The 15,207-nt window shown below is 40.5% G+C and overlaps 1 protein-coding gene across 1 annotated transcript in view; it reads left to right on the top strand.

Moving 5' to 3' along the window:
* LOC126101247 (brachyurin-like) overlaps positions 1–15,207 on the top strand; it is a 182,028-nt gene that overhangs the window by 40,310 nt on the left and 126,511 nt on the right. The gene's annotated exons all lie outside the window — the stretch shown is intronic.

Raw genomic sequence — 15,207 nt, 5'->3', positions numbered from 1 at the left:
TTGCTCAATCAATTAGTTTTTCTTTTTGAAGGAGTACTTGTCTTGCGGTTTGCCACATTTGAGCGTTTTTTTTATTCCCCAATGCGTAGTTATAAAAATCTTCACAACTTTACTGAAAGTTAAAGTTTAATTCCAGTTTCGCCTTTACGTGTTCAGCCCTCAATCTATTTCTTGAATCAGTCAGCCGTTTCCACAAAGTGAAAATGCCCTCTCAACACCAGCGTTAGAACATGGAATGAACACAGTAAACTGGAAAATATTTAATAAGTTCAGTATATTAGAATGCTTAAATACTTCATAGATAGATTTTGTTTTTAATTTAACGGGGGTGTTTGCTTAAGCTTCTCAGTAATTTTATTTACAATTTCCTCAACACTGCAGAACTCATTATAATATTCGTCTAGATCTGTGAGTTTGGTGACTGATAAGTTTTCTCAACACATATAAAGAGCCTTGCGAAAAAATGTATTTTCCAATGCAAATATTCCCGTTATTGCCTAATTATTATCTTTTGAAAAATCAAAGTGATCGTCCAGGTATTTCCATGAATTTTTGTACCATGTAGTCAAAACAGTTTTGATAGACTCTTGTTCAACTGCGAAGCTGTTGAGGGCATTTGAGCAAATAAACCCAAAGAATTTTTAGTTAATTATTTGCTCTATTTTTAGGCCTAAATCTGTTTAGATGTTAAAGGTTTCACATGATAAAGCATTACTTTTATCCAAAAACATGATGGCGCTCTGAAATATTTTTAAAGCATTATCTAGAAATCGAAGGAATCATTCCGTTTTCTTTGCGTGGTTGTCATCAAAATATTTTCCTACTACAACTGGACAGTTGAAACTTGCACTTCCCCCTAGCATGACGGATAACATTGTGTACCACATGTTCTGAATACCCTTCAGACAAGATGTTGACATTATATTGAGAAAATAACTGAATTATTTTTGCCAAAATTAACATTAGGGTCTTCGGCAAAGAAGGCTATACGTTCGTGAAATCCAAATCCCGCGCTTTGAGTCTAATTATTATATTATTATAAATATCGATCGCTTTTTCATCCGGGTCCTCATAAAAATCAAACAGGCAGATGCCGATTCCACTCTTTGGAGAGTAGAAACTGACAATTATTGGAAATAATTATATATATATATACACTCCTGGAAATGGAAAAAAGGACACATTGACACCGGTGTGTCAGACCCACCATACTTGCTCCGGACACTGCGAGAGGGCTGTACAAGCAATGATCACATGCACGGCACAGCGGACACACCAGGAACCGCGGTGTTGGCCGTCGAATGGCGCTAGCTGCGCAGCATTTGTGCACCGCCGCCGTCAGTGTCAGCCAGTTTGCCGTGGCATACGGAGCTCCATCGCAGTCTTTAACACTGGTAGCATGCCGCGACAGCGTGGACGTGAACCGTATGTGCAGTTGACGGACTTTGAGCGAGGGCGTATAGTGGGCATGCGGGAGGCCGGGTGGACGTACCGCCGAATTGCTCAACACGTGGGGCGTGAGGTCTCCACAGTACATCGATGTTGTCGCCAGTGGTCGGCGGAAGGTGCACGTGCCCGTCGACCTGGGACCGGACTGCAGCGACGCACGGATGCACGCCAAGACCGTAGGATCCTACGCAGTGCCGTAGGGGACCGCACCGCCACTTCCCAGCAAATTAGGGACACTGTTGCTCCTGGGGTATCGGCGAGGACCATTCGTAACCTTCTCCATGAAGCTGGGCTACGGTCCCGCACACCGTTAGGCCGTCTTCCGCTCACGCCCCAACATCGTGCAGCCTGCCTCCAGTGGTGTCGCGACAGGCGTGAATGGAGGGACGAATGGAGACGTGTCGTCTTCAGCGATGAGAGTCGCTTCTGCCTTGGTGCCAATGATGGTCGTATGCGTGTTTGGCGCCGTGCAGGTGAGCGCCACAATCAGGACTGCATACGACCGAGGCACACAGGGCCAACACCCGGCATCATGGTGTGGGGAGCGATCTCCTACACTGGCCGTACACCACTGGTGATCGTCGAGGGGACACTGAATAGTGCACGGTAGATCCAAACCGTCATCGAACCCATCGTTCTACCACTCCTAGACCGGCAAGGGAACTTGCTGTTCCAACAGGACAATGCACGTCCGCATGTATCCCGTGCCACCCAAAGTGCTCTAGAAGGTGTAAGTCAACTGCCCTGGCCAGCAAGATCTCCGGATCTGTCCCCCATTGAGCATGTTTGGGACTGGATGAAGCGTCGTCTCACGCGGTCTGCACGTCCAGCACGAACGCTGGTCCAACTGAGGCGCCAGGTGGAAATGGCATGGCAAGCCGTTCCACAGGACTACATCCAGCATCTCTACAATCGTCTCCATGGGAGAATAGCAGCCTGCATTGCTGCGAAAGGTGGATATACACTGTACTAGTGCCGACATTGTGCATGCTCTGTTGCCTGTGTCTATGTGCCTGTGGTTCTGTCAGTGTGATCATGTGATGTATCTGACCCCAGGAATGTGTCAATAAAGTTTCCCCTTCCTGGGACAATGAATTCACGGTGTTCTTATTTCAATTTCCAGGAGTGTATATACGTGATGTGGCGGATCTCTCGAAATGCTGTAAAACACACATGGCCTTAGTTTTTCCACGCTATCTTATGAAACGTCCCCTTAGAAAAACTGTACAAGACTGTGCTTAAACTGACACACAATAATTTTATCGCAACGCAATCTGACTTTCAGAAATCCCTACAAAAGAATGGCCCTGACTAACAATGACCTATACTTTGCACAAATCACTTACCTCACAAAAATCTTCGTTACTCGAACTACTGCAATCCAGCGAGCGCCACTACTGCCAGCTAAATAAAAGATTCAAACTATGGAAGGCACTAACTACTGATAGGCATAGTTAGCAAATGAAAGATTTTGATAGAAACAAATAATGTATTTACCTTAATAGTGTTGAAAAATCATAATATACATAGCAGTTCATAATATCCAGTATTACAAATTTCAAAACTCCGCCATCTCTCTCCCCACATCCACCACTGCTGGCGGCTCACCTCCAACTGCGCAACGCTATGCGCTGTTCACGTCCAGCTGCCCAACACTACAATAGCAGACAACAATGCAAACTAGCACACAGAGCGCTACGTAACATAGCCAATAAGAAAACATACACAGCCTACTTACATAGCCCCCATGCTCCCCACAAAAATTTTAGAAATTGTTTTGGGCAGTGGCCAATAATGATTTGATAAAATTTTTCATAATCACAATAACAAAGATATCAAATGCACACACTTATTGATACAATGTTGGTCAAAAGGTAAATTTTCTCACAGTCCATAAAGATAGTCCTGATCATTCATCATAATAGTAATTACAGTTTTTTTTCACAAAGTCTCTTTAGTAAACGAAATTGCACACAGAAGTAGTGGATTTCCATGCAGTCTTGAAGAAGTAGTGTTGTCCTTCCAACGGAAAGACAGTGCTGACTCTTGACATGCAGACAGGTAATGGGCCACAACAGAGCAAACCCACAGCAGAGTCAGTCGAAGTTTTGAAGAATATTGGTATTTAGGTCATCACAGAGTAGACCCACTGTAGTCCTGGTAGAGATTACGGTATTGCTGGGGCACCAGAGGTGCAGACCCACTGCAGTCCTTGTAGAAATAATGGTACTGGTGAGTCAGCAAAGGTGTAGACCCACTGTAGTCCTTGTAGAAATAATGGTATTGGTGGGTCATCAAAGGTGTAGACCCACTGTAGTCCTTGTAGAGATGGCCAGCAGCCATTGCTGCGACTGTGCAGGTGCACAATCACCATCGAAGAGTCTTGCAGAGAAGATAGCAAGTCCATAAACCACCACTTGTACACTCACGAAGTTTTTGGAATTGTCCTTAGAACCAGCAATGCTGTTATTCAGTCCCTTGCTGAATTAGTGACACACGTGCAAACACTAACAGTCCCAACTTCTCACATATTGTGCATTACTATGACCAACAGAAATGTGTGCAGTCAAATGAATGCTTACAAGTTACTTAATTCGATGAACTGGTGTCAATTACAATATTATAACATGAAAATACAATTAAAAAGGTTCAAAATACATCATTAAAACATAACAATACAGATAACGTTTGTAGTAATAGGTTTTACAAAAGAATAGAAATAACATATACATTACTGTTACAGGAATTATGACATGAGTACATACATAAAAGATCAGAATAACTTTCGAAACATCAATTTCACACATGAGCATTAAAACAAAACAGAATAAATAATGTCTAAACACCTTTACAAAGAAAATAACATATTATCAGAAAAATTCTACAACATAGCTCTCATCAGCTAAACACATAAAGACAGGAAAAGACATATAAACAAGGGTACATAAACACATAGTGGGATAACACAAGGAAAGGACAGGTTTTGTCTTATTGCAGTATTTTGCAAACAAAACTTTCTTTGCTTCTTGGAGATCTCCCTTCATTCATCATTATTCCCAAAAAGTCCTATCTATACCTCCTTCCTGTAGTCTATTCATATTTCTTTCAAAATAATTATTTCTGATTGTACAATACTCATTTTGGCCCAAATCTTTTTCATATAACTTCGCAATGCATTCTTTACCTATTCTCCATAGTCAGTTTCTTATATAGTCTACCCCTCTTAAGCTAACTTAAATCTACTGAGCTCAGATATATATATCAAGGGACGAGGCAATGCAGCAGCACAAAACAATTAACACAAACAGCAATGATAAAAAATGCAAATTGAGAAAGCAAGCAGCATTATAGAAATTAGCAAAGCAATTGCAATATTACAAGTAACATAAGGCAATGTGCAGCAAACAAGAAAAATAAATCAGTGGTAAACTGGCTTAGAAGAGTAACACAAAGTCAAATTCAGTAACACTATGCCCAACAAACAGCAGCAGCAAATGAAATAACTTATATCTAAACATAACATAGCTCAAGCAGAAAAAAACATTACACTAAAGACAATAATGCAGACAAGGGAAATGTATATTCACATCTTAATGTCTATGTAATTAAAGTGGTGCACCGCAAAAACGAATTCTACAAAAAATTACCAAGTACTCGAAAAGAAAATTATATATGCAGTTATTGTTATCAGTCCCTTCTTATTGTTCTTTCCATTCCAAGAGCTCCTTTTTCGAAGAATGTGGATCATAAAATAATTATTTAATAGATCTGTTGACAGAAAGTGTTCACATTAGCAAATGCATCTAAGTTTATTTTATAAAACTAATGCTGCAACACAGCTGGAAACCAGATATTAAACAAAATAAGCAATCTCTCAACTACAAAGGCAATAGATGTAAAATGTTTCTCATCATTTCATTAGGCATTTTAGTAAATATCATAAATTATGAGCTCCACAGTATGCTTTCAACAAGGAAATGTCAATAGCGAGGATAATGGCCTCCCCTTTCTTTTTTTCTACCTGTGCCTCTGAAAAGGCACACACTAATGGCTTGTTCTCCAGGCGTCTGACACAGCTGGGTGCCAATGACACATTATGTGCAGGTGGTCACTTAACTTTCTTACGGAAATATTTATGACAGCAGTTTCCACTACAGTGACAGTCTCATATAAAAATATTTCACAGGTCAAGAATTTGCGTTGCAAATGTGTAGAAACAAAATCCTCTGAATATAACATTGTCCAAAAAATTTTCGTCGGTATTGTAATACATTCACGCATTTACATACATTTCATAACTCTTAAAGTATGATTCTTGGTTTCCAACATCCTTTTCATAAATCAGTGTCCCTAACCACTACTCCTTATTCCTTACCTTACTACACATATACATATTCGTCGACACTTTTCAATATTTCATCTTAATAAATATGTAGCATAATCAAATTCCTCATATAACATCGGCTTATTGATCATAAACATACCTCAACAGCATAATACACATCGTCGTCGTAAAAATAACATCATAACACCTCAGTCAAATCTCAAAAACGTCGTAGCTTTCTGCAATAACTTCAAAACCTAAAGAAAATTCTCTGCTCATTTCAATAGTGTCATCTACCTCAAACGTACTTTAAAAATCATGATCTCATACCAAATACTTCATTCAAAGTTCTCATAGTATCACAATGGTTCTGAAAACATATATGAACAGATCACAAATTACAGATAAAATACAATTGCATAAGGGTGAAGTTAGTGTAATTGCATAAACACGTGTCATCGATGTAGTAAAAAAATGTTTATTTCTCTGTTAAATGATCAGATAGCTGTGTAATTTATGTGTTAGAGGAATATGGTACCGATGTGTAAAGTTATATACCATATTAGCTAGGGCTCCTTGTGCTTGCCAGACACATAGTACACAATGTAGGCATGTACCCCCTGAGGATTAATGTAATTATACCCTCAGGTGCTACAGAGTACAGCAATGGAATGAAATGTATCACGGAAATCCTTTGTACCATTGTACTTCAAATATCTTTAAAAATAAATGATTTAAGTGCAAAATTAATCACTCAAATACGTGTCCTGTAGCGCTAAATGTGCGTCTTGCTGTAGGATAATCTCTGTGGAAGTGTCGTAGTTATTGTCCTCCAAAAGCAGAAGTTCTGCAGAAGCCAATGTACGTACCTCATCATAAACGAAAGTGAAATGCTTTGCGTATAGATATCGTAGTTATTACCTACCTTACCGTGATCAAGAAAGTACTATAATGTAATGTATTGTTGTGCTATGAAAGAGGCTGTCTCATTGTAGCTATACTACAAAAGTTACTACTAAAACATGTTTTACTTTCCAGAATAATTCAGAAAAACTGTGCAGATTTAAAACAGAAACACCGCAAAAGCAACATTGTAAATTGTCACTCATTAGTAGCGTCGTGATAAAATCGTGTAGCTGTCACATAAACTAACCACTGTGTCATCTGGTATCTCACAGAAAGTACTTTAAATCCAGAATGTATTTTCAAGTAAACGAAAATGTTGCATTAAAATCTCATTAGCAGTGCCGGTATATGTTTGAAGTATGTGAGCCTTATAGTCGTTACGTAATCGTGCAACTAACAAGCAAGAATGTACACACACAATAACACTGTGTCGTCTGTTCACTATAACAATGCACTCATAAATACTGTCTAAATATGTTCCCTAGGTTCTAGACTGGATAGTTAACTTCAAAACATTATTACATGTTAACAGTTTCTCAGTGTGACAAATTGTACTAGTAGCGTGAAGTGAAAAATTTTATGGCAAAGACAAAGTTAAAAAGCAGATTATCTTTCAATAAACGGTTTTACATGTGAAATGTGGTGTAACCTTTTACTCTTCCTAGTACGCAGTTTCAACTTCAACACAATTATCATGCGGTACACGTCGGTAAAGAATACTGGAATTTTTCTCAAGGTTAGCCTCTATGTTATTTTTCTCTGAGCCAGCAGGCGTACATGGCTGCCTGCGGTGCGAGTCATTGTCTGTCTCTTTGTTGGTGCACATCGTTACTGGGATTAGGAGACCTAACTTCTACAAATTCTCCTTGCCGAGAGTGCCCTGCTCTGTTTGAATCCCGCCAGTTCTGATGCAATTCAGGTCTGTCGTTACGATCATATCGTCTGTCGTCATGTCGGTAGATTCCATAGTTTCTTTCTTGTCGGTCACATGGTGGAGAATTTCTCCCTGAATCGTAACTGTGCGCTGGACTGTTGCATCTGAAGTTATTCCGTCTCCCTTGATAATAATTGTTCTGGTTGCCATATTGTCTGTTTCTATGATTGTCTCTGTCATATTCATTACTATGGAAATGCGATCTTTCTCTGTAACTATTATTCTGCCAATGTTGTCATACGGGTGGTGTCTGTTTTGGTCACGATTTGTGTTGTGAGAATAGCCTTGTCGTGTCCAGTTATTATTTCTTTCATCGCGGAATTGCGACGGATGTGGCCTGTAATTGTTGTGTTCCTGTTTTCGCGTTCCGCAGTTGTCAGTGTCAATTTCTAATTCTTGTAAGAGTCCCTGAAAAGCATCAATGTCGTCTTTGCAACGTCCTGCCAAAATAATATGCCGTAAATGTTCAGGTAATTTGATTAAGCAAATGCGGATGAGTTCTGAGGGGCTGTATGGGTTTGACAGGTACTGATTCTTGTGCAACATGTCTTCAAAATATTTCACAAGACTGGAAAATTCAGATTGTTCGAAATGTTTCATCATTATGATGCCATGTTTTACTCGGTCTTGTGTGGTTTGAGACCAATATGCTGAGAGGAAGGCATGGTAAAATTCTCCTTCACTGTGGCAATCGTGAATGACCGATCGTATTCTTACAGCTGGTTCATTCTCTAAGTAGCCACACATAAATTCTAATCTGTGTTCTAATGACCAGTTGGGAGGAAAACAATGAGAGAATTGATGAAGCCACGCTTGTGGATGAATGTCGTTGCCAGAATTCTTAAACGTTTTGAATTTACATGTAGTAATGAACAGCTTATAGTCAAAATCATCATGTCGGCGAGTCGCATGTCGGTCATTGTTACGTCGTTTCGGCGGTTGCATCTCAAAATTCGGTGTACCTTGCCAATTTCTTTCATAATTTCCGAAGTGTCCTGTGTTATTATTTTGTGGTTGTTCCGTATTTCTATGTCCCCCTTCCCGTACTGGAGCGCGAGTGTCCTCTGAAATACGTAATTCTTGTATTACTTGTGCCAACTGATCTTGTACTTCCCGGATTTATCTTTGGTGTTGCGTATTAATTTGATTCAGATTTTGTCTCAGTTTCCTAATTTGTTCTCACTCTTCTGTGTCATTAAAGACTACCGGTTTTGTGTCATTCAGATTATCATCTACCTTTGTAGATAAATTATTTAGCTGATTCGAAAGTTCAACTACTTTCTCTGATAATGAACTAATTTCCTCCATGTGTCTTTCTGAACCAATTTTCAGAGTATCTACTGTGTTCTTTAAGTTTTCTTGAGTTTTTGCAAGTTGCGTAACTGAATCGGTAGATGCAACTGTGTCAATTTTAGCTTGCAGGGTCTCATGATTTTGATGAACAATAGTTTGCAGTTCTTTTATGGCTGCTTCGTGATTCTGTAATGCATTTTCATGCCGCAAAAAAATAGTTTGAAAATGCTCACAAATTTGTGTTTTTACGTCATTACAGACTTTTTGACATTTCGATTCAATGTTATGTAACTCAGTATTTAAATCTTCACGTGTTTGTTCAAGTGTGGTGTCTAACTTTTGAAGCTTTTGCTGTGTTTGTCTCTGATTTTGTTCCATTGTGTTTAACTTTTGAAGATTTTGTTGCATTGTGTCTAACTTTTGAAGCTTTTGTCCCATTTGTTGCATTAATTGTAATAACAATGCACTGGTGTCTGAAACATGTTCCTCAGTGCTATTCGGCAATGCATTTGAACCGGCAATATTCGCAGTTTGAAAAGCAAAAAATGTGTCTTGACTTATTTGAGAAAAGGGTGAGGATGCAAAACCTGAATCTACAGTATTTGCAAGATTGTGTCCTGTCATTTCGGATTCCTGAGGCAAGCTGTCGCCGACCGATCGATCGATAATGCTTCCCTGTTCACTAATTGTTTCACTGTCTACACCATTGTTTGCAGCCCGCTCCATTTCCCTGTGTACAATTACCAAATTACTACTTTGAACATTAGTTAATTCATTACTCGGTGGCGCTAACACACTGCTTTCGTCTTCACTGTCATTTCTCAGTTTACTTTGGAGCCTAGTATTACGTGTTTCACACGCCATTACTGTCACAATATTTCACACGATAACACAGAAAAACACAATTTGAAGAGCAACAATAGGCGAACACATTAACATAGCACTGAAAATAATATCTAGTTAATTGCAAGCGCAGCTGCGAAATACTTTGTGCAAATCTACATGCATGCCACAACTGTTTTACCGTACAAGAATGAAAAACTACAACTACAACAGAAATTCTCTCTACAATTACGCGCTAGCAATAAACAAAATCTACACTAATTACACAAACTACAAGAAAAAATCAGAAGATTCCAGTGAGGTATCCTTGGCTAAGGGTCGACATATGAAACGTCCCCTTAGAAAAATTATACATGACTGTGCTTAAACTGACACACAATATTTTTAGCGCAACGCAATCTGACTTTCAGAAATCCCTACAAAAGAATGGCCCTGACTAACAATAACCTATACTTTTCACAAATCACTTACCTCACAAAAATCTTCGTTACTCGAACTACTGCAATACAGCGAGCGCCACTACTGCCAGCTAAATAAAAGATTCAAACTACGGAAGGCACTAACTACTGATAGGCATAGTTAGCAAATGAAAGTTTTTGATAGAGAACAAACAATGTATTTACCTTAATAGTGTTGAAAAATCATAATATACATAGCAGTTCATAATATCCAGTATTACAAATTTCAAAACTCCGCCATCTCTCTCCCCACATCCACCACTGCTGGCGGCTCACCTCCAACTGCGCAACGCTATGCGCTGTTCACGTCCAGCTGCCCAACACTACAATAGCAGACAACAATGCAAACTAGCACACAGAGCGCTACGTAACATAGCCAATAAGAAAACATACACAGCCTACTTACACTTAGATTGATGCTGGAGCCAGAAATTTGGAAATGAAAGAGGACGTTTTAGTTCTACCGAGCGATATTTTTGACGCGATTTGGGAATCATTAAATATCACGGGCCATAAGGTTGAATCGCAGTCAATAGAACTGTACAACAAGTTACGGTCTACGCCATGATAAACTTTGGGCAACTCTGAAGCTGTCACTTTTTCCTCGTGTGTCGTGAATACATCACACTTTAAAAGCTGCTGCAAAGTCTGAGTATTCTTTCGAGATCTTTCACCCTGTTGGTGTTCTGGGACGCTATCATGCCGTTTTACATCATTCAAACCTCCGTGTGGTATCATAAATGATTTCATACCCATGTTGCAAAAAGCTTTATGCGCATTCGTAGCAGCTTTTTTCAAAAAAGGATACGAATTATTCCAATCATGCCGGTAGGAACACTTCAGTTTACAGTTTTTGTAGTTTACTTTTTCACTGTCTTTTCTGAATCAGAAATGACTAAAATCCAAACGAACTGTTCAGTAATAATAATAGCAAAGTGCACAACAAAACACTAAACACTATTTATTTTATGAATCGCATAAAAACACCGAACCTCTGTGATAAGTAGTGTGTACTAACTGCACGGCGCCGTCGTAACGCGAGACAGTGGTACAGCGGGGGGAGGGGAGCGAGCGAGCGGGCTAGTGGCCGAACGCGTGCGACACCCATTTGTCTCCCTCCAGGGGCGGCGTGGGTGTGAGCGGCTGCTGTCATTGTCCACACGCCCGACACCGTTGCATGTACGCAACGCGCCCCATGTACTTCCCTTGAATGCGGTTTCTTTCTAACCTAGGCCAGGTTTACCATAAAGCGGGACAATTAGCGTCCCGCATACACACGTTGCGGGACACATTATTTGAGCACTACCTTGTACCTTTAATGACTTAACCTTTATCGTGTGCGGCGCACGATGCTGTAAAATGTGTTCATATTCTTTAACATTTGCTACTTTCTTAAGCGCAACAGTGTTACCACGCCCTAACCACGAAAAACATGATACTCCCCGCCTACTTCTATGCTCGAGACGTCTAGTGGTCAGTTCCGGATTTCCTAGGATGACCGAAAGTTTTTGACCAGGTAGCGAAGGTTTGCGAAGACAGTTTCATTTATTATCTGACATAAACTGTCAATGTGTCAACAAATACTAGCCCTCTCTTATGCCTCATTGTGTAGCCTCTGTGTGGTGTTCGTACTGTAAGACCTTCGGTACACACACCATCAGATTATTTGACTTGTCACCCTAACGAAGTAGGCGAGTGTCAGCAATATATCTCGTGGTCTTATCGTGGCGTGTTTATCTTCTGCCGTTAGGTCAGACGATAGAAATGCCACTTGCACGCTTAGAGTAGCAGATTGACGGTGACCAACTTTAAACAGAACTTGACTAATTTTCACACACGTTTATTAAAGTAATAAAAAGCATAAAAATAACTTAACTTGGTTCTGGATGCTATTTACAATTGACAATCTGAAGTTGCTTTGGTCTTGGTACGTTAATCTTATTCTCACATATCTCTGATACTTGACAAAGTGTCTATACATTTCTCTTCATGGCTATGTACAGGAATGTGATAATCTTATTAGGCGCAGACTGAAACTTGACTACAGACTAATGCAGACTAATGCAGACTGACTAAACGGAGGTCTGTACACTCGTTATAATACCTCGCGAATTCAGGTATAACTGCGCGAGTGTGATCCGTGTGGAGAAAAGGTTCTACGTTAGCAGCAATCTCATTGGCCGCGTTACATATTAATACGCGGATCGGCGGAAGCAGAATTTGGTCCATCTCTAAGACAGCGCCATCTCGTAGTGCGGAGACGAACGAGCGCTGCGCCTGCGCTGTTGTGCTTATCGGGGTGCGCTCTAGTGGGAAAGTCGTGTACGCGCTGACTACGCGGAACTATGTACACAACACACTGCAAAGTATTCTCCGTTCTAACAGGCCTCGAAATGTCCAACGGTACCGACCGGTCGCCGTGTCCTCCTCAGACCACTGGCGTCACTGGATGTGGATATGGAGGGGCATGTGGTCAGCACATCGCACTCCCGGTTGTAAGTCAGTTTACGAGACTGTACATGCTACTTCTCAACAAAGTAGCCCCTCAGTTTGCCTCACAAGGGCTGAGTGCACCCCACTGGCCAACAGCACTCGGCAGACCGGATGGTCACCAACCCAAGTGCTAGCCCAGCCCCATAGCGCCTAACTTCGATGATCTGACGGGGTTTTATCACTGCGGCAAGGCCGTTGGCTCTGCTAAGTATCAGTAATGTTCAAAAGATTATTACGCTGTGATTTGCCAGTAGGAGAACTGCCTTGCCATGCGACTGACCTCAGAGCAGTATTAACAACTATTATAATTATGACCAGTGCCATCGTGCAACATTTCTGATTGGCTGTGTCATTTTCGCCATTGTACTGAAAGAACAGAGTGCTGTCACGACCACGTGTAGTGTGATTTTTCTTATTTTGCCAAGCGATAAACTGTAACAACATTGTATTATCCGTAATATCGTGATGATTGTTTTGCAGTTAAATTTCTATCCATTATCCTAATGAGGAAGACACAGTTAAGTGAGACTTTTTAGAAAGAAAAGTTTTGCACAGAATAGAACCACAAAATCCAACAATGGTATTGATGTATGAAGACATGCGTTAAAGTCTCACATATTTCATGGAAAGTTAATAATTATTCAGCTTGAGACAGTGTAGTGGTACCAGCAACCATCGGTATGCATCTATGAGAAATTTTAATGAGCTCCAGAAATCATAGTGATGATGCCGATATTCTTCCTCTATACAGCTATGCAAATGGCAACCGTCACTAAGCTCCAGACTAACATCTGTCGTCGTTAACCCAGGCCATATGGCACTTAGACGCTGGCAATTTCAGCAGGAGTCTAAGAGAGGAGATCCTGGCGAGGTAATGACTCCTGGTGGCGCCATCAGCTGATGCGACACAGATTCCACGAGTGATGTGCGGTCCAAGCGCCTCGTGCCAGATCCTGCTTTGACGAAGGCGGCTTTTATTATTTCAATTCCATCACCCCGTCCCTCTGAGAGAAACAATGATTGTATGCTTTTTACACGACTCCTTTCCTACAATAAAGCAATCGCACTTCATTCATTTCTTACAAAACTTAAGTATGTTAAATTTTTATACGGGGTATTCAAAAAGTCTCTCCGCAGTGCCGTATGATTGTTAGCCGCGCGTGCCGTATGATTGTTCGCCTGCCTGGCTTACTTCCCTTCGAGTGGACTCTCCCAACATTCCACTGTTCCGTTTATCTCAGCCAGCGTCAGTAGTATCGTTCGTGTGTGTGGTTACGTGTTGACGTGAACGGTTAATTTTAGTTCCTTTGTTCGTTTGTCTCGTTTTTGTCACTGTCAAAATGCTAACTACTGAAGAACGTGTGTTTTTAGTCGAACAAGTGTTCAAAGCTGGCGGTAAATACACAGTTTCAGTTCGTCAAACATTTACTTCAGTTGTCCTGGAGACAACACTCCCACACCGCGATACTGTGCGAGACTTGTTTAACAAATTTCGAACTACGGGTTCAGTGACAGATGCACCAAGAAGTGGTCGTCCTAGCGTTTTGTCTGAGGACAAACTACTCGATATATCCGATAAAATGTCCGTGAGTCCGAACAAGTCATTAAGAAAACTCGGCCATGAAATCGATGTTAGTGTTGGAACAGCCTACACAGCTGTAAGGAAAATATTAAAACTTTTCCCATACAAAGTGTCAGTCGTGCAAGAACTGAAAAATACTGATCATAGCAAGAGACTGCATTATTGTCAATGGTTCAAAAATTTCGTTCAGCAAAATATGAGGGATATTCTTCATGAAACGTTTTTCACTGATGAGGCGTAGTTTCATTTATCTGGGTACATGAACTCGCAAAATTCTCGTATGTGGAGTACTGCAAATCCATTGTGTATTCAAGAGGAACCACTTGATTCTGTGAAAATAGGAGTTTGGATTGAAATTTCTAGACGTCAGATTGTGGGTCCCATATTTTTCAACGAAACAAAAACGCACAAGGATACTGCGGTGATATTATGTACCGATTCATAGGAGAGCGTTTGTTAAGTGAAATACGGAACGGTTATTTTCAACAAGATGGTGCAACCGCGCATACAGCTCGCATTTCAATGTCAATGCTTGCTGATGTTTTTGGTGATCGCATAATTTCACAGGGACTTTGGCCTCCGCGATCGCCTGACCTAACACTACCTGACTTTTTCTTCTGGGGTGCAGCGAAATCAACTCTCTGAAATAACCGTCCAAAATCTATCGATGAATTGAAAATTGCAATATCCACTTTCACTGATTCTGTTACAGAAGAAATGTTACAGCCTGTGTTTGGAAACATGATTAGACGAATTGAATTGTGTATTCGTCAACAGGGGGACACATTCAACATTTAATGTGAAAATCTGTAAGTAAAAATGAATATTAAATAAATTAATAACTTGTATTTCACTGAGTTTCATTTCGGTGTATTCACTGCGGCATACGGCACGAGCGACTTACAGTCATACGGAACTGCGGAGA

Source organism: Schistocerca cancellata, chromosome 9 (assembly GCF_023864275.1).
Source record: "Schistocerca cancellata isolate TAMUIC-IGC-003103 chromosome 9, iqSchCanc2.1, whole genome shotgun sequence".
In the NCBI taxonomy this organism is placed as follows: domain Eukaryota; kingdom Metazoa; phylum Arthropoda; class Insecta; order Orthoptera; family Acrididae; genus Schistocerca; species Schistocerca cancellata.
Note: the sequence above shows the minus strand (reverse complement) of the source record. Positions and strands in the feature narration are given on the sequence as shown.